This window comes from Ixodes scapularis, unplaced genomic scaffold (genome assembly GCF_016920785.2).
Source record: "Ixodes scapularis isolate PalLabHiFi unplaced genomic scaffold, ASM1692078v2 PGA_scaffold1__304_contigs__length_218370807, whole genome shotgun sequence".
Taxonomy (NCBI): domain Eukaryota; kingdom Metazoa; phylum Arthropoda; class Arachnida; order Ixodida; family Ixodidae; genus Ixodes; species Ixodes scapularis.
The window spans coordinates 7,730,919-7,756,687 of record NW_024609846.1 but is presented as its reverse complement, the minus strand read 5'-3'; the positions used below and the strand labels follow the sequence as shown (position 1 = coordinate 7,756,687).

Here is a 25,769-nt window from a genome sequence, read left to right as displayed (position 1 = left end):
AAAACTTAGGCAAAAGCTCTTTTTTCTTTTTTACTTTAGAAAAATCGAGACACCAACTCCAACAATTATCTAAGAAAAGCACTGAAATTGTTTCACAGCTCCTTTAAAGAGCGTGGGGGAGATGACCGCGCCCTGCTTGACTCCTACGTTATTGTGTTTCCACTGGTTTCTGGTGCTGACAACCACAATTTGGAAGGAAGTGTCACTAAGAAACGTCTTCATAATGATATAGGGGCTTTTGATATTGGGCCGCCTCCATGACCGTCTCGTATGGTATTGACCCAAAGACCTTATTTACATCTATGGCAGCGACAGTGCGGGGTTTCTCTTTGAACTGCGGTCTAATGGAGCGGAAGCTGTGAAGCCTGGCGAGGCTGTCCTGCTTAGACAGTCCCAGCCGGAGGCCGGTCTGCGTCGGGTGCAGCGCATCACGGCTCTCGAGGACCAAAGACAACCGGGCTTGAACCATGCGCTCGAAAATTTTACAAACCTACGAAATGGGACTCAAATATTGGTTTCGCGGGTTTGGGTCATCATGCCATGAGCGAGTGTAACACTTACGTATTTATCGGTAGAATAAAAAGAAAATAATAAGAGACGGTTACAAATTTTTTGTCGCGCGAAATTAGAGCGGAGCTCTTGAGGTATATTGATTTTTCGATATACCGTGCTAAAGAATTTGAAGAAAGAATATCTACTGTAAATGACTTATTTTTCGCGGGCTGAATATTTCGCGATCTAGGTCAAAGCTGAAGTTATGGAATCATTCGCGGGGTCTAATTTTGACGACGCGGTGGGATCTGTAGATTCCAATGTATTTACAATTTACCGGAATTGTTCCCGGGACCTATTTTTCGCGAATTGCAGGCGATGCGCGAAATTAGGTCCTCACAAAAATTATGTGGCTAACCCTATATGTACATATATAGACACCATGGTCCTGCGTACATGAAATATATATATATATATATATATATATATATATATATATATATATAAAATTATTATTCACTATAACATTATTTCTATAGGAAGGAGGAAGAGGGTACCTCTTCCTAAGCAGGAGGAGGAGGAGGGGAGAGAATTGACACCACGTGACCTGAACATCAATTCAGTTTTCCCGCTAAATTTAGCGGGGAAAAATGCATTACACGACTTCGTGTCACGTCACCAATGAACAAATTTAGTTTCTCCGCAGGATTTAGCGGAAAAATTGACGTCGCGTGACCTCGAAACGAATTCGATTCCCTGCTAAAGTTAGCGGGGAAACTGAATTGGTTTTGAGGTCATGCGACGTCAGTTTTACCGCAAAATTTAGCGGGGAAACAGAACCTGCTGTGCACAAGTACCAAGACGGCGGCAACGTCAACAATGTCCGGGAAGAGAGTGCCGACACTCTAAGCCTAGCTCAATTCGTGGTTCTAGGTTGAACGTGCGCGCTCAGCAGCAAAAACACCGCAGTGGCAGCTGGTGTGACGTCAATGCAAGTCCGCTTAGTGGAGTCACGTGAGCATTGAGCACACTCGCGCGGTCAATGCCCTTCCACGTGGCAGTGCGAATGTGAGCCGGCTGAAAGCTGCTCGGCTCTGTTCACGTGTTTCTATCTAGGTGACGGTGGCAGAGCTACGACCTGAAAATTGAAAATCCTCGTGTGCGTCGCCCGGGTCCCGCTGGCCTTGCGCCGCTCCAGCCGCTCCTGTACCCGTTCACCGCCAGCTACAGTGGCCTTCAGGAATATGAAAGATCCATCCGACGAGTCAGTTTCAGGCGGGACTGAGTGCCATTTGGCCAGGACCCCATTGTGTGGGGCGAGAAATTAGATCAATACTTTTCTTCCATGCTCTCTAAAAATGAAGTGACTCTGACCAAAGTGTGCTTTGCACGGTCGCGTCAACTGGTTAGGCGAAATGTTCTTTCATATTGTGCGAGACTGTATATCCAAGACAACACCCAACATCCTCAGTACGTCCTCAAAAAGTACAAACGTCCTCACGGTTTTCAAGACGTCCTCAGGACATACTTAGAACGTCAGTCACTGGATCATCCTAGAAACGTCCTTCAGAGGACTCATTGAGGACGAAGGATACAAAGTAGAGGTAATATATACGTCCTCAATTTGATTGCGTTTTTAAAAAAAAAATGAAATGGTGGTAGAATACACAGTTTATGTTTACTGCGAAACTAAATTTCACATACAAAATATTACATGTAGTAGTGTAAGTTTAGGACATCTTTTAACTATAGTTTTGATCAAACAACTATTTAATAAAACCAGAACGCACTACAATTATTATTAGTTTTGTATTTGCGCAGTATTTCGGAATTCAGTTCAATTGACAACATTCAATCTAGGTGGCGCAAGCTACCGCCTACTACGAGGCGTACCGTTATTGCAATTATCCGCTCATTCGAGAGGCCCAAGCAAGCTAAGCCAAGCCAGGACAGAAACAGAAATAGCCTCGAGGTTGATGATGGCTTGATAATGTGGATGCTTGGGCTACTTGGTAATTCATCCTTGGATGGAACAGCGCGGAGACAGTCACACTCACAGGCATACAAGAAGGAAACAGGCTCGCAGCGCTGATTAACAACTCAGTGATATATTTCTTCCTCAAATCGTCATCTTCTTCTTCACGGTTAATGAGAACATTTTAAATTTTTAAACACCAGAAACCAAATAGCCAATCAACATTAATAAATAAATGATAAATAAATAAATCAATGACAACTAAAAATAAAAAAAAAAGTTTTAATTATAATTTATTTTCTGAAAAAAAAACATTTTTAATTTCAATTTTAACTCTTTTTTTATTTTTTAGTTGAGATTTATTCATTAATTAATTAATTTATTATTTACTTATTAATGTTTATGGCTATTTGGTTTCTGGTGTTTAAAAATTTAAAATGTTCACATTACCGGTGCAGGAGAAGAAGATGACGATTTCAGGAAGAAATATACGACTGAGTTTTTCTTCGGATGAAAGGAAAAGTACGCTTGTGGTATGAAGGACTCTCAATCTGGTTATATTTCCTAACCTTTGACTTAATAAGAGCGTCCATGTGATCCAATATATTCTTTTTAGCTGCATCAGTTCACTGTCCTTGGTGGCAGACCCACTGGGCTTGTTACCAGAAACATCTTGGAGGTCCTGCTTATACCCCTGTTACACGGGCACACTTAACCGCGGTTAACTCAGCTTAACTGCTGTTGCGCGGCACCACAGATACCGCACTATACTCTCTGACAGTTATTTCAGAAAAAGTGAAGAGCGGGCGCGCACTGCTTCGATAGATGCTCAAGATGCTCAAGCGCACGTTCGCCCATAGCTTTGACTGCATAGCCGCAGAATGTTGTCCGCAAGTATTGTGCGCTAACTGTGACTTAGCGCAACTGCAGTTAAGTGCGCCCGTCTAACAAGGGTATAATACCCTTGTTACACGGGCGCACTTAACTGCAGTTGCGCTAAGTCACAGTGGCAGTCAGTTTCAGCTGGGTAGGCCAGAAAGGCAAAGGAAAGTTTCGGGATCTGAATGTGGCAGACATTATTTACAGTAAGACACTTTTGTTTGTCGTGTGCGAGTCATCTAAGTTATTCACTAAACTAGTTATGCAAAATATTGCACAAGGGCCCTGTCGGGTTTAAAGTTAACGTCAAATGCAGATTGCATTGAATATTCTTGCCCTGACGGTAAAATTAAGGAAGACTGATTTTATATGAAAACCGACGAACTAACCTGACTCGGGAGTGGGACAATGATACTATTTTTTGAACATAGTTCTTTCTAAATAGGTGAAACTTTTGCTGTGTGGGTCAGATAGCCATGTATAGTTGCGCGTTAGCACTAAGGGACATAATGTTCTGGAACATCTATTTTTATTTACATTGTGATTTTTTCCTAGACCATCTCAGTTGTCTGCTGTGACTGTCATCACAAATCGATGTTTCAGGGGCAGTGAAAGCAAATGTTGAGTGTCCAAACAAAGCTGACGTGTAGACCATCGTCAAAGTGTGGCTGCACCACGGCGGAGAGAAACTGAAAGAGCTGCAGTCCAAAGCCGGAGATGTTCGACATGACGGTAAGTTTCTCACAATACCTGTTTTTATTATTAGTGCTTATGGGATTGTTTTTTTTTTTCTAGATCCCGGTGACTATTCGGACTAGTGCTGGCCAAGATGCGAAGCCAGACTTTGGAAAAAGTCATGTATAACGTTTGCTCTCCAGTAAAGTATTTTTTTAACAGTTGCCTTTGTTTGCAATAATCAATGGCACGATCATGCTCATAGTTACAGGCTAAGAACGTAGTGCAAGCAAAGACTCAGAGGAGGAAGCAGACGGGATGCTGGAGGGGAGAGGTTTTCTTCTCTCCTCTTCGGAATTCCGTCAGCTTTCTTCCCTCTTTCCCTTGCACTATGTTCTTAGCCTCTCACTGACTAGCAATCTAGAATTAGTGTGTGAATTTCACTTCAAAATAGTACAAAACAATGCATTTCTTTCTGTAGGCAGCTCTTGCAGGCATCTCCAGGTTCAAAATCGAGTTGGAGAGAACCTAGAAACAATAATAATGAAAGCTTCCTAACAGCTTAGTGAACAGCTGCACCTGCAGTGCATTGTCCTTAAAATGTACTAAACAATCCTTAGCTGCCCTCCTGAGGACGTTCTGAGGATGTCCTGAGGCCTGACAATAGGACGTTTTTATGATATTTCCAGGATCATTTGAGGACGTCCTTAGGACATCATAATGTCCTCAAAAGGTTGTCCTGAGGACGTCCTGGGGATGTCCAAGTGTTGTCTGGATACGTAACCCGGGCAACACCCCAGATAAACGCCCAGCTTGGCTTAAGTTTGGCAATCCGAGGAGCCTAAGTTGAGCTCAATAACATTCTGCTCGAAGGGTTAGTACCAAAGTATTCTCCGGATTTTCTATGGCTTTTTTCCGGTTCCGGATATAAGAGCCAAAGTGCTAGACATAAGTCAATGATGCCAGGTATGAACCGAAGAAGCAGAAGTGAGGCTAAATTTTGACATTTCCTCGGGAACTGAGGCTCGCCGAAGCCAGTTTATAATCGAACAACCAGGCAGCGAACCTTCACTCCGACACCTGCACAATATCCGGACAACGGCCAAGAATAGCAAGTTTAGTTATACCATGTCTTTTTGGAGCTTTCAGGGCCCTAAATTGGCAGACGAAAGCCACATTTTCCCCCAAAGAACTGTGCTACTTGGAAAGTTCCTAGACAAATGTCCAGAATCGCGTTTCTGACAAGTATCCATATACACCCATTGTAGTCTAAACGTGCAACACACGTGCCACGAGCGAGTGCTGTTTCGCCATTTGCTACCCAGGGTATCACCAGCACGCCACTCGTACATTCGCGAATCTGATGCTACTTGTAAAACAAAACACAAACACACCAACGGCATTTAACAGTACTGAATTATTAGCGCTACCTGACTTAATCAAGCTGCATGCCGCAGCTATAAAAACTTTTCTCTCCACCGGAAAAAAAGAAAACAAAAAACAGTCACTCGGCCGGCAATGGCCAGCGGAGCGGGAACTAGGATAGAGTGTTCGAGTACAAAGGGGAAGAATGACGTTCTAAAGGCCGGTATCAGAGTTGCCGACGAAGGATGTTATTACGTAGAAACTATATTTAAAAATTGGAAACGAAAAAAACAAACCAAAAACGACCAGAATAAAATTCAGCAAAATAATTATATTTTGTTATTATTGGTATAATTATTATTTTTTTTGCAGCTTAAGAGAGGTGCGGCTCAGCAGAAAAGCAAGTAGTTCACACCATGAAGGGCTGCGGCGCCGAATTTATTGATGATGTAAGGACAATGTACAAATGACAGAGAGGTGCTGCGCGATGGGTAAACGGAGTTCGTGGGCGAGGTTGAGGGGATGACGTGGCGGGTGATGATGGCCCAGTGTTTTTCAACGGGCAGCTTGCTAGCTAGTTCGAGTGGGCGGTTGCTTTGTGATGCCCCGACCAAACAACTCATAAAAAAATAAAAAAAAGAGATCGCAGTTAGATGGGTGGATGGGTTATTGGCACTGAAAGAGTGAGAACGACAGGGCGTGCACTTCGAACGCCCGGCTTTTAGCGCGCGCTCCATGCCTTTCGCCGAGCTTAGGCTTCGAGCTTAATTATGAGGCCGATCGTCCGGGAGCTAGGGAGCGCGATTCTCACACCGCGGTACCACCGTCGCTGAAAGTAGCGAACAGAGTTGGAAGTAATGCTCTACAATCGACGGGACTACTTGTGATTTATTACTTTTCTTTTAATTTTGTAATCAATTTCTTTGTTTTTAGAAAATAAAATTTCTACGATGTAACCCCTTTACTATTTTAGTCAGGCGTTGCTGAAATTACTTATTACAAACCTTCCGCCCCGTCAAAGGATGAGATAGAGTCGAAGAAGGGCGATGGAATGGCCTTCGAGCTTTTAGCATGGTAACCGGGGGTCTGCTAGCGAAGAGGGTGCTGGTGAGGGAAAGGAAAAGGATTCACGGAGAGCACGACAGCCCAGCCACACTCCGTTTCTGAACTCGTTCGTACGGTGAGCCAGACTGGGAGGATTCGACTCTCTATATGACCAACCCATTCGATCACTCATTCTCGAAAGCAGCCTTCACCTTTGGTGAGCAGCCGGGACAGCAGAGCACTGGCCTGTCCCTCGGTGATTCGGTAGCGCCAACTCGGCCGGCACCGGAACCTGCGCCCCCTTGCCTTCGGAGCGCGGCGATGTCGCAAGAGAAACGAGCAGGCTAGGATCATCTCATTCCACTGATCACCAGGTCATCATCGACATCCGCCATGTAGGCAGCCAGTGCGGCTTCGACGCTGATTTATGCGGAAGATGGGAGCCGAAACGGAAGAACCTAAGGAGAAGCAGACGACGAAAGCGCAGAAAATCCGGCGGAAGCGCGAGCGCGAAAAGTTCCAGTGCTGTCACGTGACTATAACGCCGGCAAAACGGAGGCCAATGTGGCCCCCTCGCGTTGGGACGCCAGATGGCAACGGCGCTGATCGGCAGCGCTCTTGCTGCCAGTGTGGTCAGGCCTTTACGGAGCGTAGACCGAATTTTTAGGGTAATCAAACACAGCCCGAAGTTTTTGAGAATCAACAGTGGCTGACTTGGACCCTGGAGTTGAGGCAGCGTAAGGCCGCTGCAAACGCGTGAGAGACATGAAAGCCTGCGGCCCATCCCGACAATCGCGCTTTTCTTATTAATTTGTAAAGGGCAAAATCAGTTCAGCTGAAAGATTGTGCATTCATATTTCGTGTAGAGTTTTGGTTTTGACAAGTTTGGTGATCAAGAATGATCAAGTGTGTCAGGGTTGGGTAACGACGTTCATCAAGCAGGAGTCTTTCATATGTGCCCAAACGCAAGTACCGCGTCTGGGTCTCACAGCCAGTTGGTTTTAGTGGGGAAACCAGCCCCCATTTAGGCAACATGCAGCAACCGTAGAAAAGTCACATCTTCAGGGAAATCATGTTTTGAATCTCGCCCATGTCATAATTTGAATGGTGTGCGTGCCTCCACCGCCTAAATGCATTCGTCGCATGTTCATGGGATTTAGGTCTGTCCCGGTTAAACAGTGCTAGACTCGTTTATCTCGAACACCTGTTTAAGTCGTTTTAAACTTTACATAACCGTCCTCCTAAATGTATTAACCTAAAATAATGGGTAGATAATACTGGATGTGTTTTATTTTTGATGGGGCCCAAAATTTCCTCTCTGAAACACGCAGTATGTATTGCATGTTTTTTGCGTGTTTCTTCGGAATAACGCAAAAGTAGTCTGCAGACTAACGAAGCAATTAATCAATTAATTTTTAAGGGGTGATTTGTAACAGTAATCCATTACTTTTTAGGCCGAGTGACTGTAATTGCAATTAGTTATTTTTTTTAGAGTAACGGGCACAAGTCTGATTGCGAATATAAAGCTTGCACTGGAGGCGGGAGACTGAAGCCTCCCTACCGCCCTCACCTTGTTCGTGACTATTTGAACAATTTTAAAGTGCCAGAGAACGAGGTCACAGAGAGGAAACAAACGGAACGCCACTCTACTGAACTTAGATTGGAAAACAAGAAGCATTTATACAGGGTGTTTTTTTAGGCGTTACAGATCTGTTAGAAAAAGGTCGCGAAAAGTACACTAATCCGGTCTGTGCAGGCGATTTATACGGACAGGGTGCATAATATAGGGTGTCCATCGTCAGGATACGTCAAATCGCAAATTCAATTTTGTTCATTCACTTTTTAATGGGTTGAAACTATACGTATAGTTTCACTTAGAAACTTAATGAGCGGCGTTAAAAACAATAAATCAGTTTCTTTTTTTATTTGGAGCGCGTAGCCCTTTGCGCAACAGGCGCAAGACTGCCAGATTATAACAGCACTGCGCTCATATCCCTATTTCCCTTTTCCTTCTCAGTGAGAGGTTCGACGAACCTCTCGATGTGTTCTCGTTTTTGCAGACGATTGCAAGATTGCTTTATCAGGATGAAAAAGTGTCGTTTGTTGATCAAGTACTAGGCAGAATGGAAAAGCTCATGGGGTAAACTTACCCAAAGACGAGACTTCAGGAATTGAAACATGGTCAAAAGTGAATTGGAAACACGTTCGTTAAAACTGTTGCAAACGGGTAAATCAGGCAGATTTGATATGTTGCCAATACATGTTTTTTAGAAAAAAACAGAAGGCGCAATGGAATCCCTGTTCTCAGTATGGGATGCAAGTTATCCAAGTTGAGAAGGAACATTTGCACTGTTTTGAGGATGAAGATAAGGAAGGAATGGTAACGACAGTAATGGGTCATCAAAAATGTTTTTAAGTTTGAAGTTTTTATCATCAAAGGCCACGAGCTGGAAATGTCCCTTCGAGTGAGAACGGAACTTGGTTATGGTTGTATCCAAGTTTCTGCAACGAGGGTTGGGACTAGTGCCTCTTGATAAGTCTCTTTCGTTAAGGAATTCAGAACTTTATTCATATGTGAAGTGTTAATTATGGGAGAAACTGCTTGGTACTGTCGATAGACATTAAAGATTGGTATTATTGTCTAAAAGAACACTCATGAACGCGGTAAGTGAGTTTCTGGAGTTGAATTTAGTCAAGTTTTAATCTGAGTCAGGAATGGCGGTAGAAGGCTTTCTTACGTTATTGGATATGTATCTACAGTCGACAGCTCTAAAATTCGAAGGTCAAAATATGCGCAAAATAAGGTGTATGTACAGGCTCCTCAGTCGCGCCCATATTAGGTGAAACTGACCTCAATACTTTGGACAGAGTTGAGTATGACAATTTGAATGAAATGACACCAGATGTAGGGTTTGTCAGAAGGTATGTTGACGACATCATTATTTGCACATTTAAAGACGGTTTATCAGAATTTCTAGAAACATTTCTAAGATCGACGGCCCCGGCACTACAGCTCACTGTGGAGAGACATGAAGAAGGATTGCTACAGTTCTTGGATATACGCGTTCATGTTAGGGATGGGTTGACCTGGGAGTACGGGAAGATAACACAAAAACAGTTCTTTCCAAACATAGCTGTCATTCAAAGATCGTGAAGACCAGAGTTAGCAAATCTCTAGTTAAAAATGCGCTGGATAGGTCGTGCACCCATTACATAAATCAAGCAGTACAGAGACAGTGGAGGAGACTAGAAGATACGGGGCACCAAGAAGCATTCATTAAAAGACAACTGTTCATACAGATCAATGATGTGAAGAAAAAGTAGGAATCAAGGAACCGGAGAGCTGTTATATCATATTTTCGTGGAATATCTGACAATTTGAAAGCGTGTGCCAAAAAGATTGGTGTCGACACCATTTTCACTATGGACTTCAAATTAAGTAGATTGACACCTTTTCAAAACGGATATAGAGGATGTAAAAAAGAGCACCGTGAAAAATGAGTTTCTTGCGAAAAAGGCGTAGTGTACGAGATACCGTTGGCTTGTGGTTTCAAGTATGTAGGTGAAACTTCAATATGTATCAATTATAGACTAAGTGAGCACAAACAAAACGTGAAGAACAAAGTGTCAATTTCAAAATTAGCTACATATATTGAATAATGTAACAATGGTGCAGTTGACTGGTCAGGAACAGAAGTGCTATGCAGAGAATCTAATGTCATAAAACATGTAGTGAAAGGAACGATAAAAATAAATATGTCGGGCAATCGCTTCAGTCAAGCTTCAATGCAGCTAGGAAACCAGTCCAAAATGTTTCTCATAATGTGAATGCATTATTTTGTTTCACGCTGTACTTGTTTCGTGTTTTTTTATGTTTTGTTTGGAATGCCCTTGCTCTGTTTTTTCAAGAGGACATTGTATGAAGTATGCGGTTCTGTCTTAGGTTTTGGACGTTTGCTGTCGTTCTTTAGTGTTTTGTTAAGAACGTCCTTACAGAGTCCAATGGTGAACTCTTGGGGTACAGAAGGACTTCTTTGTGGTTGTACTGAAAAGGGAAAAGCGTATAGGTGTGCGTGGTCGGTGATCTTGGAAGGATGTTATAAAAACTGTGGACGGAGAAAGGTGGTAGCTGAGTTTGAGACGCTTGTCTTTCCCCTGAATTCTTTGCTTTCTTAAACCTTTTCTTAAATATCCCTTACCGGTCTCAGGATTTTAACATCATGATGAACCTCTGTGACCATGGTAAAAGCTGCGAAGCCAAGATTTTGTTTAGGGGGGGGGGGGGGGTGCTGCTGCAATATTCGTGATTTGGGGGGCGGGTAGAGCTAAACCTTTCCCCTGGCTACGCCGCTCTATGGTACCAATTAAGAGTGTATTGAAGATAACCAGTGATTGCACCCACACTGGGATCAATATATCGTTGTTGAATGCTTATGCTTCTTTCTGTCGAAACTTGGCAGCAGGGCCGGATTAAGGTACGGGCTAAGGGAGCTGCAGCCCAGCGTTGTACACGTTCCTCAAGAAAGGAACGAAAGCCCGTTCCTCGTTCCTTCTGATTTTTGGAACGCGTTCCCGTTACAAGTTAGTTCCATCTGTGAGAAAGGAACTCGTTCCCGTTACAGTTAAAAATGGAGCGTATCATTACATATACGCTACATTTGTACTTTGCTAATTACCACTATTGTTAGATCCTGGAAAGTCTTATTTTTATTTTTAACCTATCTTTTCAAATTGGAACATAGAAATTTGAATGCCGTGATGGAAGGGCAGCAGGAGAAGAAAACGAGAGTAAGCAGGGTTTCCTTTGTTGCTATATTCGTCTTTAAAAATCTCAGCGTTGAACCTTATCCATATTTGTGGTGGGAACCTCAGACCAGCTAAGTATACTGTTATCCCACATCGAACGAGCGTTTTATAACATCCTCACACGTTTCAACCTAACAAAGTCTTTTGTTCGAACTCATCAGCAGTTGTTCCTCGATGTTGCTGTCCGCACGACGAGCTAGTGAAGAAGAGGGTAGGGCTTTTGGAAGATCAGTCTTGAAAACTGCAAGTCCTTCTTTGTGAAGGTTGGATTTGTTGTTCAGTTTGAAAGTGGGGGACAAGGCGTGAAGGAATAAAAATTATTTTTTGCGTATCTTTTAAATGACCGTCCTTAATACGAGTGTGTGTTCGATGTCTGGTAACTTGTTCTTTTGTGGCAACTGTAGGTGTCTTTGTGGAAGTTCAGTATGGCTGAGGTCGGCCTTAGGTTTGCGGGTGTATGAGGATTCGTGGAAGCAGAGAACGTTGCTGAGTGTATAACGTCCCTCCTTCTGTGTCGTTTCCTTCGACTAAAAGTTTTGCTCTTTCTACTGCAGTCTCGGACACTGAAAAAAGAATCGATGTCCACTAGCTGTCCTTCACCCGACTGTTACCGAGCGAGGATCACACAAAATAAACCTTAAAGGGGCCCTGCAATCATATTTAAGCAACTACCTTTTTTGCGGTTTCCACGTCTCTTGGGGTTCGGACAAGCCAGCGGGCACGGAGAGAGTAACTAAATATTAGTGCGTCATATTTTAACCGGACGACGTGGAAACCACCTCCACCGACGATGGCGGCCCGCGGTACCGAAAACCCGCAAAATGTGACGTCTTTGGTCCTAAGATTACTACTGGTCAAAGCCGCTAAAAGTTTTTTCGTAGTCGAAATACAAAATATAAGTGGCGCGAACCGTTTCAATTATTTATAAAAGAAGTTTTTGTTTAGTATTTTAGATCAGAAAAGAAACAAATGCAGTTTATAAAGTACGGAAACAAGAAAAGACCCGTCGACATACCCGCCACCAAGCGGCGGAAAAAACGGCGCATACTAGAAAGAATTAGTGGGACGCGGCTCCGACCAACGCCCACCGTAAAAAAGTCCCGGATGTACGCGGCTGCGCTGCGGTCGTATACCGGCTCGACGATCCGACCGGTCCCGAGCGTTCCGAAGGCCTTCGGCGCGGGCCCTGCTGGCGATTTGGCCATTTGGCGGCATGGCAGCGCGAAGTGGCTCCCGTTCTAAACTGATCTTGTTATTATGTTATGCCGAAATAGTCTTTAATCGCGCAGCACATACAATGCGAGCCGCCCCGGCCGCCCGCTTCATACAGCCTATCCAACACATGCTTTAGTGGCGCCCTCTCGAGCCGTCGACCCGGAGTGCGGCAACCGTGAACGCTCGATGAGCTCACTACCACTCCTCTAGTTCACGGCCACTCAAGCCAGGACCTACGACGTCATGAAGGAGGTTATGTTTTGCTTGTTTTTGTAATCCTAATTCGCCTATAACTTTTAAAATAAAGCGACATTTGAGAAAAGAAAAGTTTGATTAAGTTACTACGTTCAGTGCGCTCAGGATCGGTGCAAATTAAAACCAGTCAAAAAGTCATTGCAGGGCCCCTTTAAGATAAGTAACCAAAAATTTAACAAGATTCTGCTCTTCGTAAAGATATGTTTTTTTATACTTTTAGAATTTTCCTCTTAGAAATAAAACAAAATTACCCCACTGGACGGAAAAAGAGAACGCAGTTCCTTTTTCCGTTCCACTAAAAATGTAACAAGTTTCCGTTCCATTTCCACTGATGCCAAATGCAACGGCGGCGTTTCTTCGTTCCTTCTAAAATGGAACGTGTTCCAGGAACGCCGTTCCTTGAAATGCCGTTGTGTACACACTGCTGCAGCCTAGCCTCCCAGGCTGCCACACGTGCTGGCCAACGAAAATTTGGAGAAAAAAAATGCTAATAGGTTTTAGTTTAAAACAGCCTGCACCTAAAAGAGGAAGAGAACTCAGGGGAGCCTTGGCTCAGGCTTTCTGTCGCCCCCCCCCCCCTTTTTTTTTTCAACGGGGAAACAGGGGAGCTATAAAGTTCCCTTCTCTAGACGAGCTCGTGTTTGTGAGTTCGTTGTAAAAAAACTGCTCTAGAGCAACAAAATGCAAGCATTGCCTTCCACCCTCCTTGTCAAAGGAAGCAATGCTGTCGATGCTGGCGGTCCGGTTGAAGTCTCTTCTAACCGAAACCAGACGGAATGACGGCCACTGAGTTCTCTATTGTACTGGAGCCCCCTCGACACGTTTTACGGACAACGGTGGGTTGAAAGGCAAGTGTTGTCGAAGGCTGCACAAGCAACATACATGCTTGTTGTCCTTTAGCACATTTTCATATGGAAACTTTTCTCCGCAACGGAAGGTTTAAAACAAGCAACAAAACAACATCGGTGAACCTCCCGAAGCCATCCTATCTAGCCACTAACAGGCGTTTTAAGAAGCAACTTATTGAGTTGTCCCGCAAAAGTTTTCTAGGCGCAGTGATTGCAAGCAACTGCTCTGGATGCTGTGCTTGAACTGCCAAGGCGAGACAACAATTTTCCTACCATCGAGTGATATAATCGCTCGCATTTCTTTACAAGCTTCTGAGCTGTGACCTAGTATTGTTAGCTCAGAGTAATACTTCCAAATGACTGCGAAGTTCTAAGTTACTGCAATTACAAAAAATAATACCACATCCAATACGAATGGAAACATCTTATTTTTAAAATAGACGACATGTAGAGAGGAGTTTGAAAATATATCTTTGAACTTCATGGAAAAGGTCTGTGAATTTGCCCAAATGACACTGGTTGTTAAACTACAATTCTATTCAATCTCAATTGTTTATTTTATTATTTAAATGCACAAGTCTTTTAGTTGGGGACAGGAGATTTCATTCATAAGAAGAGTGTGGACGAAGTGGTTTGAGCCCTAAATACTTTTCACCACTAAACTTACTTTGTTCCTTTACTGTTCAAGTCAGTAATTAATTAATAAAGGGCTAGTTATGCAACCTTTAATCAAACGGAGCAATTTCTAGAATGAAAATGCTATATTTTCGGGGCAGTTCTCGAGTTGCGACTCGAGAGGCATATTTTTATAGGCAGCGAAATCGTTTTTTTTTTAAATTTTTGTAATGGAAATTTTGCAGGCCTACTTTCGATCACTGTTTAATGGAATTTGTTCCCAAGTAATCATGGCACTTCACATCAAGGTGGTCCCCCATCTCTACCATCTCTCTAACTCAACATCATGATGAAATTATGCAAGGCGGCAGCGACACGTATTGTATAAATAAGGTTGTAGATTTGGCCAAACAAGTTCATTGGAATGCGGAGTTATATTTTTAAACTTTTCAGCGGAAGTTTACGAGGACCCATGGAGCTGCTTAATGTGCGCGACGCTTCTTAATATTTCTTCAGTCGTTCATTACTCTGCGCTTTGTACCTCCTAGTGAGCGATTGACAAATTCCGAGACAGATTCTAATCCACAATCGCATCCGTTTCATTTCCCCCCACATGAACCTGAATATTCTGATCACTGAATCTAACGATACAGAAACCTTCGAAAATCTATCATAAAATGACCGATATTTATATTTTATAAAATGGTGAAATATAAATATTGCGGTCATTGTAGTTACCACCACCACCAGCATCGTCATCAGAGCAATATCATCATCATTAGGGGCCTCATGAACAGCATTAGCTCAGGGCCTCAAAATAATCACTAATCCGGCCCTGCCTGGCAGAACCGTTCGGATTCGAGATGGAGATCAGTGCGCACGGGGACGGCACCGCGTCGACATTTGTTCGTAAATATTAGGGGGTAGGCGCAAATGCCAGCTGATTTTTACTCTAGCAATTGTCTTCCTCCAATCGGAGCAAAAAATAAACTTTCGTCTATACTGCTCGTGTAATGTCTCGCGTTCGAAAGCCGGACGCCGGCACTCGGTGTTTGAGAGCGTTCGAACAGTCGGTAAGAGGCGCAGGCAGCTTTTGCGTCTACCCACGGTTCTTCCAATCAAAGATGGACGCTCTGAGGTCTCCGCCCCTCGTCAACTCCTTCTCTTCCTCAGTTTTTCTCCGTATGGACGTCGACACTAACGCATTAGCTCCCACTCTTGAGGCTCGTTCACACAGTTGCGTTTGCATGGGCTAAGACTGCGCCATGAGCGCTTGCGTCTAGCGGTTGCTATGGCGACCCTTACGACGAGCCAATAGGGAGGCGCTGTGCCGCACGACGCAACGCAGCGCAGTACAGTTGACGCAACAGTGTGAACGAGCGTTTACACACAAAGAGAGCTAAGTGCACTTTCACGGAAGTCGATCATGAGGCAGACACAAAGCAAAGTAGACACCGATTCACTTAAGAACAGCAGTGGGCACATCAGTCACCAGGATGCACGGCAGCACCTGAGCCTTATTACGCGCACATCCGCGTTTGAACCCGTTTGAGCGCGGAGTGAAGTACATAAACTATTAATGGGGCTGCTAAACAACGTAGCTGCAGGACTTGACAATATCAAGGTCGTACCCACAGAGAAGGCGTCATATCAATAGGCGACATTCTATCCAACAGTATATACAACATGCTAGCGATGGGAATTTTTCCTGATGACTCCAAGGTAGCGAGAGTTAACCCTGTATACAAAGGCGGAGGCACAAATCACCTGAAAAACTATCGTCCCATATCGGTGTTGCCCGTCTTCTCAAAGATATTTGAAGGTGTGTTAAACCATAGGCTAGCCAACTTTATTTCATATGCATAATGTCATTGCCGCAGCTCAGTATCGCTTTCAAAATAAAAAGTCCACTGAACTGACACTCGCAAACACCAAGGATACAATTGTGGATAATATAGAAAGCAAACTACTTATTTTAGGGTTATTCCTGCATTTCAGAAAAGCCTTCGATACAATTGGAAGCAGTAATATAGTGCGCAGGCGAGCTGGTAATGAATGGACATCTTGTAAACCCTGAGATGGGGAACAATATAAAAGCGTCCGTTTTTTTATTGTTCTTAGTCTCAGGGTTTACAAGATGGCGCTCCGATAAAATTCAACATAACATACAGTTTCATAAATTGGAAAATTATGGTATACGTGGTGTCGCTTTGAACCTTATAGCATCATTACTAGAAAATCGTCTTCAATGTGTTTAAATTAAACATGTACTTTCATGAAAGTTAGAAGCTAAGTGTAGTATCCCTCAAGGTTCTATTTTGGAACCAGTATTATTCCTAGTATACATAAACGATATGTCAATATCATGGCCATTCCAGATTCACCGAAGCTAGTCACGTTCGCCGATCACTATCACTTAGTAGTTTTCACTGGCAAGACAAAATCTGCTCTAAAAAAATCAGCGAAAAAATATCTAACGAAACTGTCGTACTGGTTTCAAAATAACGAATTTCCACTAAACACAGATAAAACCATATATATAATATTTATACCAGTAAATAAACCCAGTGATGGCTCCATTTCTATTAAATATGAAGATACTTTAATCGAACAAGTGTGGGATCAAAAGAATTTGGGTGTTTGGCTCAATGAAGATTTCAAATGGACAACCCATGATGGCATGATGTGACAAAACTTAAGTCAAAATTAAGCAGATCGGTCGGTTGCATACGAAAAAAAAGCAAGGCTGTTTCCTACCTGTCTAAAGAAAATGCTGTACTATACCTTGCTCTATTCTAAAATATGTTACGGATTATGACAAAATATGCTACGAATTATCGCAAGAACTAATTGTTGTAGAAAAAAGAGCGCTAAGCCTGCTCGAAAACTATAAAGGAAATATAATCGAATTTTATAGCCCACAGATTCAGCAAACACGCAATGTTTAATGCAAACAAAATATACTACATGAAGTCATTGCAAGCGATATAAAAGAAAAAATTTTTTTATGAAAACAAATCAAAGGAGTTCAAATAATCGATTTACATTTCGACATGGCACAAGAATAAAGCCGAGCATGCGCGCAAACTACGGCAAAACTGCCGAGATATAAATAATCTTCATACTATTTTTTTTTCTCATGACCATTTTCGTTTTGAGTGAAATGCGCTATTTTTAATTGTTCACATTTGTATGCCTCTTCTTGCCGTTCAAACTGTTATTTCGTAGAAACTGAGGGCTGTGACATACGTTACGGTTGTTTCTGCTTCCAATTTTATTCTCATTCTCCCCTGCGGATCTAGATAACGTCTTCTACTGTGCTTTCGACCATGTTCCTGTTTTGCCTCACGAGCATTTCGGTATTTAGCGAATATTTTCTTCTTTATTTGTCGTTAATTGTGTGTCCCCTCTTGTTGTTCAAACTGCAACTTTCTATTGCAACTGAGGGCTGTGACAAGCGTTACTGTTGTTTCTTCTCCCAATTTATTGGTATTTTATTTTAACTGTATCGTTTTTATGTTGCTCGGCGTTCCAGTCATGTAACATGTCGCAGGCGTATTTTTTAGCTCGGCAAATGTTCTCTGCGTGCTGCTCTCAACTATACAGGCAGTAATGCCTTTTGCCACTTCCTTCCTACCCGGTGTTGCCGGTGAAAATCCAAATAAATAAAGAACGAATTTCGGAGAAGCCAGCGGCATCGTCCGAAGATGGACCATTTCGACGCTGTCCCCGGACGCCGCCGGGTTGCCGTGGATTTCGCTGACTAGTAATGAGCCGCTAGCGACGATGGCGCGTTCCTCTTGGCTCTTGGCTACGGTCGACTGCGTGTCAACGCAAGTTTGTGTACAAGCTTGGCGCAAGCGCTCTTCGCAAAAGATACGCGTCAAAAGCAGATGTGCGTATGGTTTTTACCGTAAATATTCTCGTGGACAACTTCATGTGGCTATACTTTGTCTCATCCTACGATGGACTAAAGGCCAAAGCCACGGGCAGTCAGGTCCAATCACGTTCCACGCTACACTATGACATGCCTAGCATTGATTAGGGGTGGACGAATAATGCTCCGCACCCAAAAACACTGCATCATTCCTATAGCTTCGACACTGCAAACAGCCTCTTTTTTGTAATGCAAAATTGTCGAGTCACTCAGTGCTATTTCGATTGGAACCAGTGTCCGCCCATCCCCATCAGTGATCCGAGACGCGGGCACTGATACATGCATCAATGCGCAATACGCAATTTCTAAGTGGCTCGTGATTGGATCTGGCGGTCTGTAGTTTTTGCCTTTAGTCCATCGAAGGGTGAGACGAAGTATATGCAGTCGAAGCTATGGGCGCACGAGCGCTCGAGCGCATCCAGGGCCAATGAAAGCTTTGCACGAACACTCTTCACTCGTATGAAATGCCACGGAACGTTGGTTCTGATTTCAGAATTACACTCCTACCACAGGCACCAGTGAATGCAATTTCCGTCGAATGACAGATGATCTGCGAATCAATTTGCGATCGTGACTGCGAGCGTCGCGCGTCATCGCGCTCGAGTGGCGCGCGCTGATTGGCCGATCGTCATTCGATGGAAATATCATTAACAATCCCGGGGGGGGAATCTCGAATGTTTGTTTCTCCTGTGAATTTTTTTTTTCGTACAAAAATCGAAGTTTAACTATTAAAATGCTTCTGTTCTTTACATTCTTTATACCTGGTTCGATTGTAGCGACACTATGTTGTTAGCAACCGAGCAAGAGTGGCGCGTGTGCGTGTGAGCGCGCCACTGCTTCTCCCTGCGAATTATATGCATATTATGCATTGAGCGGCGCTGCGAGCTAATTTAAAATTAAGAATACCTTCAAATCATATCAATGAGCCTTAATTTAAAAGTGGTTCATAAGAATCATAACAAATACGTTTTTATTGTCAAGGACTTCTGAGTTCGGAGCCATTTGTGGCTCACTTCTTACTTATTCGTTGAGCAATTGATAAGCTGACCACTGATCTCTGAGTGGACTGCGTTGTTCGTATCAGAAAAGTCCAGCCTCCGTGTGACTGACTCCATCTTAAAAACGAAGTTTCTTTAACCTCTCCGTGTAAGCGTTACGGCATACGTCAAGTTCCGGCCTGTTCTTGTTTACATAAAATAACATTGATCAAACTACGGTTCATGAGATAAAATAGTAAGGTCGCAGGCGAACTGGTGAATGTTAGCCATGTTGAATAAACCTAAGACTGGGGCAGAAATGAACATAAAAGTCGATGGAACAGAAAGAGAGAGGTCGAAGTCTCGTCGTGTCCCTTTCTGTTCCTTCGACTTTTACGTTCATTTCTGCCTCAGTCTCAGGTTTATTCAACATGGTTAACAGTTCATGCGTTGCACGTTTCTAAGTATGTTCTTAGCAACGTGTATATTCACCAAAAGAATAGAGCATATATCAATCAATCAACATTATTTCCTCTCCATCTGAGAGCGGATGGCAGGGGAAAAGCAGCATGTCGCTACTTGACGGAGGCCTCCAGTTTACATCCGCAGAAAAAACGCAACATGTGAGTGAACGAACAAATTAACATACATAAAGAGGGTAATCGAGTGTCTATAAAGGACAGTGGTGTCAATTGAATACACCGCGAAGGGTTAAACAAGGTAAACATAATTCAGAGTCGGACAGGCTTGCTCCGAGAGCACAAAACAATTCACATTGACTTTCAAAAATACATACGCAACTGTCTTTATTTCAAAACGTTAAGTGTCTTTGTTTTTATATGTTTTTTTTTTGTTTCCAAGAAAATACTGCCAAACTATGCGCAATTTTCTGTCGACGCTGACACGAGGACAATTCAAAACAAAAGTTAAACAAAATTCAATAACATACGCGATCCCTACTGGGATATAAGCCCGGTACACTACCAACTGATACGAGTCGAAAGCGAAGTAGCTGTCGCTTCCAATGTTAATAATACCTCGGAAGAGTAAGCGATACCTAAGGGGCTCGCTGCTAACAAGTGTTGTATGTACATGTCGTGAAAAGAAAAAAGTAAGTTGTTACGATTGCATTTACGGACGCTTCTCGATCGGCGATTTGAGAAGTAAATCTTCGTTACTACTTTGGTTACTCTACAAACAACGTCAGATCGACGGAAGAAGGTAACGTTTTAGCCACATTGTCCAAATCGGGCGTGGGCGCAAGCAGGGGGGCGTTTCAAATGGGATGAACTATCCATCAGAGACCTAAAAAGTGCTTCCTGTTTGGTTTGCGTCCACATTCCGAGCGCGTCGTCGCAGGCGTACAAGGTAGGAGCCACCCTCCTTTCTCCTAAACGGTAATAGATAATATCAGTACTATTATTAAATACAAAATGGTTGCAGCGTTGTTGTCATTACAACCTATGTGTGATTCTCTTTGTCCACCAATTTATGCATCGCCATTATAAAGCGATTTCAATCGATATCAGAGAAGTGCCACTTGGAAATTCTGCACGGCTGCAGCTGAAATAGGACCTTTACGAATCTGAAAGGACCTTCGGTCAAAGGTAATTCCGCATGCCCGTTAAACACGTGCGTTAGTTCAAGAGCAACCGAGAACGAATTATATAGAATTCAGCTGATAGCTAATGTTATTACTAGCTAATCTAATTAAACGCTCACGTATGTCAGAAGGAACTGATATTGGGGTTGAGTTCAATTCGCTGAAAATGACATTTGCCTCAAGGAAGGGGTATAACATGCCGACTGGTACTCTTCGTAATGCATTCATAATATATTACCAAATTTCATATCACCGGCATACCGTTTAAGGGTAGAAAATACACACAAAAGCCCCTCCGTATAGAGTTAGCTTCCTCATCGCTTCTTCGATTTCCACTGTGTGATCAGAGAAGTTCCTAAATAAAATTGAATGCACGCAACTTCAAACTTGAAGAATTCTATCGGTTCACATGATTACTGTCCGCAACTATGTTTGATTAAACAAACAACTAACGACAATTTGGCAAGGTAGCTTTTGATGTCGAGTGCGAAAACGTTGTGTCGATGCGATTAAGCAGAGCTTGGCTGCATCGTCAGGGAGTCGAGGTTTTTTGTAATCTGTTCGCATGTGATGATGTTTCGTTTCCGTCGATGTCACGCTAGTCGGTTTTGTTTGAATGTAGAATCAGACACAATAATCGACAATAAAGCACAGAAGGAAAAATATTTTGTCTATAAAAAAGGGTTCCGGTTCTAAATATCCAGCTATGGTTAATTGTCAAAAAGCTGATAAATTTAACACTCTTACATGTCGGAGTGCTCGCGTTTGGATTAAATAAACGCACCTTCTCCAGAAGCGAATAACTAAAATATTCAAGCTATAAAATTATTTTACCACGAAATAACAACATGTATTTTACATATTACGTACTTTTCTATTCCCATTTCGAATGTGCGGCAGCACTTTGGTCATACCTGACAAAATTGTTCTACGTGGAACACGCTTGCTGGTCGGTGAATCTCGATGCCATCGTTTCTGAACTGAGACTCACCCAGCGAATATGTATTGTTTTCTCGGTAGAAACTCTTTTGCGTCTCGATTTTGCGTCCCGCATTTTTATAGCTGAAGCCCGTCAAAAAACATACATCACGTGGTAGGCGCTATGCACTGGAATGTCCTACGCAATCATAATCTTTAGTCCCCATCATGCTAATTAGAGGGGAATAAAGAAAAAAACTGCGACTGGAAAGGGGACTCTGAAGATCAAGCGGTTTCATGGGATAACAGTAACTCTCCTAAAGAGGAGACCTATTAACGACTAATAAGCCGATACTGTCAGACAAAAATCTGTGGAATTAACTAACCCCGCGAGTGACGGACATTCGCTCCGAAAACGCAAGTCAGCCACGGCGGCGAGCAGGTTACAAAGAGAGAAACCGCCGATCGGAACGCGATCAATGGACATCTTGAGATCAAATCGTCCAAAGAGATATGAGCTTGGGGCAAAGCACAGCGACGTTTCATACAGCGACGCATGAATCATAAAAGAGACAAACACACGCACAAAAGCGATCGCACTTACGGTGGAGGTTTTCCAACGGAGCTGGCGTTTCCGAGCACGGAAGAAGTGCAGAAGCCATGGCAGCGGCTAACGAGGCACCGGATGCGGAAAGAACGGAGCCTCGAGCGATGACTTGGACGGGAGCAATAACGCCAAGCGCCGCTGAAATCAACCGAGGGCCGGCACACAAACGAGGAAAAGTGTCAGCCGAGTTGAGTGTGTACACATGTGCCACGCGGGGGCTACACGTTTATCGACAGAACAAAGCCCGCCACGACACGCAACGAGAGCGGGTAGACATCCCCGGTCGGGCACGGGGCCTCCGCGCTGATACCGAGAGCAGTTGGACCCCAGGGGCGGTTATCGTCGGACGCGATTGGGGGGGCGAGCGAGCGAGCACGCGGCCGCGAGAGGAAGGGGTTGCCGATAAGATTGCCCCAAAACGAAAACCCTTCCGCGCGCACGCTTCCAGTGCATTCTTGGAGGGCGGCAAGGGGTGGAACCCACGACGCGATCCCCGCTCCCCGCGGTGTTCCGTATATATTGTAGCTTAAAACATTTTTGTAACAAGTAATAAAAAAAAAGTGCAGATTAAAATTGGACGCGGGACATTTATTTTTTATTGCCGGCACTGACTGGCCAAGGCGGGAGTCGGTAGAAATTGAAAAGAAAACTTATGATCAAAATGGTAACCTTGAGACTAGAGGAAAAAACAAACAATTCAAAACAAAAGTAAAAGAAGGAAAAAAAAAAGGGGGGGGGGGCAACCAACATTTTAGGCTTTTTAGGGGACAAAGAGCATATCGATCGTTAAGTGTTTGAGTCGCTGTCTGTCCGCTTTATTTCTGTCCTCTTGCTGCTTCAACTTAGCTCTGCATATTCTCATTATGTTCAAGGAACACCAGCTTGACTCCACTGTAAGCAGTGTCATGATCATGATATATAATGAGAGTGCATACGAATAGATGATTGCCTTACTTCATAAACCGAGCAAAACATGCTTTTTTTTATTTAAGTTTGTGCGTTTTTTGTGAAAGAAATTTCTAGGCATATTACTATTTTTTCTGTCCTTGTCGGCTCGCTTGAGCCAGGAGGGGGAGCGAGTGCTTAGGATAAAATATTTCGGTGTATTCCGTAAACGTTTAGGGTGTGTTGTCTTAATGCGTTCTTTTTGTGTGTGGGTGTTTACTACTACACTGCACTGCTGAGCAATTTACAGGGGTGGTGAGGCATAGTCAAATAAAGCTTGTCTACCTTTTGCTTCGCTACTTGTGACACAAGATGTCAGACTAATAATAATTATTAATTTACTTCTCCATTGAGATTATCGCAATCAAATACCGCCTCGCGTGCCTGTTTGCGCTAGGACCATATAAATCCGTAAAAATGAATTTCTACGAAGTTTTCTATTTGCACGCCTAAAGACACGACACCATTTTGAAATGCACTAAATACTCATCATCCCATAAAATTAGTCAAGTGTCTACAGACAATAAAAAAGAAAACAGAGACAGGCATTTTCCGACAGACAATCACAAGTTCACAAGAGTTAGTATATATTGCTCTACAGTTTGTGGCACTGCCATTCCAAAAGGATAAATTTTATTTTTTCAGAAACGTTTGCTTAGTTGTCGCATAGATAAATAATTGGGGTGGTGAGGATATTTAGACAGCGGACGTAGTTGTACAGCCATTTCAAAGATGCGACGAGTCACTCGCTGTAGATGAGAAATTTAAGCAGTGCAGTACAACCGCTAGCCTGGGGTTTTTAACGTACACGACGCAGTAGTGGTACACGGCCGCACGCTGGTACGATGCTCATCCAGATCGAAATGGGCCCAGGATCTCTGAGTTCTGCAGCGCGAGCTTTCACTCCACGTGCTCCAATCTTGTGTGCGCTAGCCCACTCGACCCCCGATCCCCTTGTCGCATAGATAGCAGTTGTTGCATAATATAGTAATATAGTCCGCACAATTTTAGACATCTACTAGCCGCTAAAAAATAATCTTTGACACAAAAGTCGGAACGTTACGAGGCAACACTTCGTTCTAGCTTCATATGTGGTAACAACTGTCACATGTGGGTGATATATCCTCCAACTGGCACAACGCTTTATCTACTCCCGTTTGTCAAAAGCGTGCAACGTTTTAGCGTTTACAAGAAAAAAAAAGTAATAAAATTGGGGAAAGCTTTAGCAAAGGTTTTAGCTGTTTCCAAGGAAGAGTTTTTCTTTTGTGTGTCTGTGAGTTAGAAGTGCAGACTCCTAGGCGCGCTTTTATGCTCGATGATTATGGCACCTCAGATGAATATTTATTAAAGATAGAAGACACGAAAAAAAAAACTGATTTCAAGATATGGGTGATATATCGTGCCTTCAAACACGTGTTTTTGATTGTTCATCGACTGTTCGAGTCCTTATAAGCCATAAAGACCGGTTCCCACATGCAGCGAAGCGCTGCTGTAGCGCTACTCACTTGTCGTCTGCTGCTTATCGTCTGCCATGCGGAACAGTTTTGACGGTGCGATACAAAGCTGGGGAACGCTCCCGTTAGCACGCGCCTAGAGCGAGGTCAGCGTACGCTTGTAGCGCTCCGCTGCATGTGCGAGCAGGCCTCTTTAGAGTTCGCTGGCCAGCGCTAGGTTAGATAGATAGAGATTTTTATTGAAGCATGGAAAGGTAAGCCAGAGTTCGTGCTTTCTCTGACTGGCTACTGCGTGGGAGAGGGTACAGGGGAATAAGGACGATTAGAAGCAGAGTAGGTCAGGCGCACATAAACAACGCACACGCACACAGCCGAAGTTGATCGATCAGTCCTGTGTCTTCGACATACTTTTGTAGAGCTTTTAAGACGATGCGTTGATGCCGATTGTTCTTCCATGGGCCTAGGATTTCTTTTTTCCATTCAGTGGTCCGGGGTCCAGCTGGCGAAGTATTCTTTTCATGCATTCTCGTTGAGTTTGGTACTTAGCGCATGCGAACAATATATGCTCTACATTCTCCTTGCGATTGCAAGTGATGCACATAGGAGTGTCACTTGGGCCAAGAAGAAAATTATAGCTGCCAGTGTAGGCCACCCGGAGTCGTAGCCTGTGGTACAAAGTTTCGAGTGTGCTAGGTAGGGTATCTGACAGTTGCATCGTTAATTCTGGATCGACTGCGTGTAATTTGCTATTTTGATGAACTGATGAAGACCACAACTGCGTAATTATAGAGTTAATTACTTTTTTTTGGAGCATATTAAGCGCTTTGTCCTGTCTTCGCTTTCTTTCCTGTGTTCGTCCCCTGTCGCGCTAACTGTGTGTACAACCAACTAGGCCATCAAATTATTTTGCTGCATATTATGTCATATATGGTGAATGGAACTTTCTTAAGCTTTCCAAGTTTGTGTCCGCTTTTGGCAGCCCTGTCAGCTTGTTCATTTCTGCTGATGCTGCAGTGACCTGGAATCCACTGCATTATTATGTGATGACCTAGTCAGTATACTTGTCCCACCTGTAAGTGGCAAGTATTATTGCGGCATGATTTCCCAAATGTCATTAGGCTAGGATGGCCCATTTTTGTGTATTTGTTGATTTTGAAAT

The 25,769-nt window shown here is 43.4% G+C and overlaps 1 protein-coding gene across 2 annotated transcripts in view; it reads right to left on the bottom strand.

Moving 5' to 3' along the window:
• LOC8028808 (chromatin modification-related protein eaf-1) overlaps positions 1–22,549 on the bottom strand; it is a 362,118-nt gene extending 339,569 nt beyond the window's left edge. The window contains exon 1 of one of the 2 annotated variants that reach the window (XM_002401690.5): positions 22,209–22,549. The gene's annotated coding sequence lies outside the window, so the exon portion shown is untranslated. The remainder of the gene's footprint in view (positions 1–22,208) is intronic. The other variant, XM_040502776.2, reaches the window with a different exon arrangement.
• Between the last annotated feature and the right edge of the window lie 3,220 nt (positions 22,550–25,769).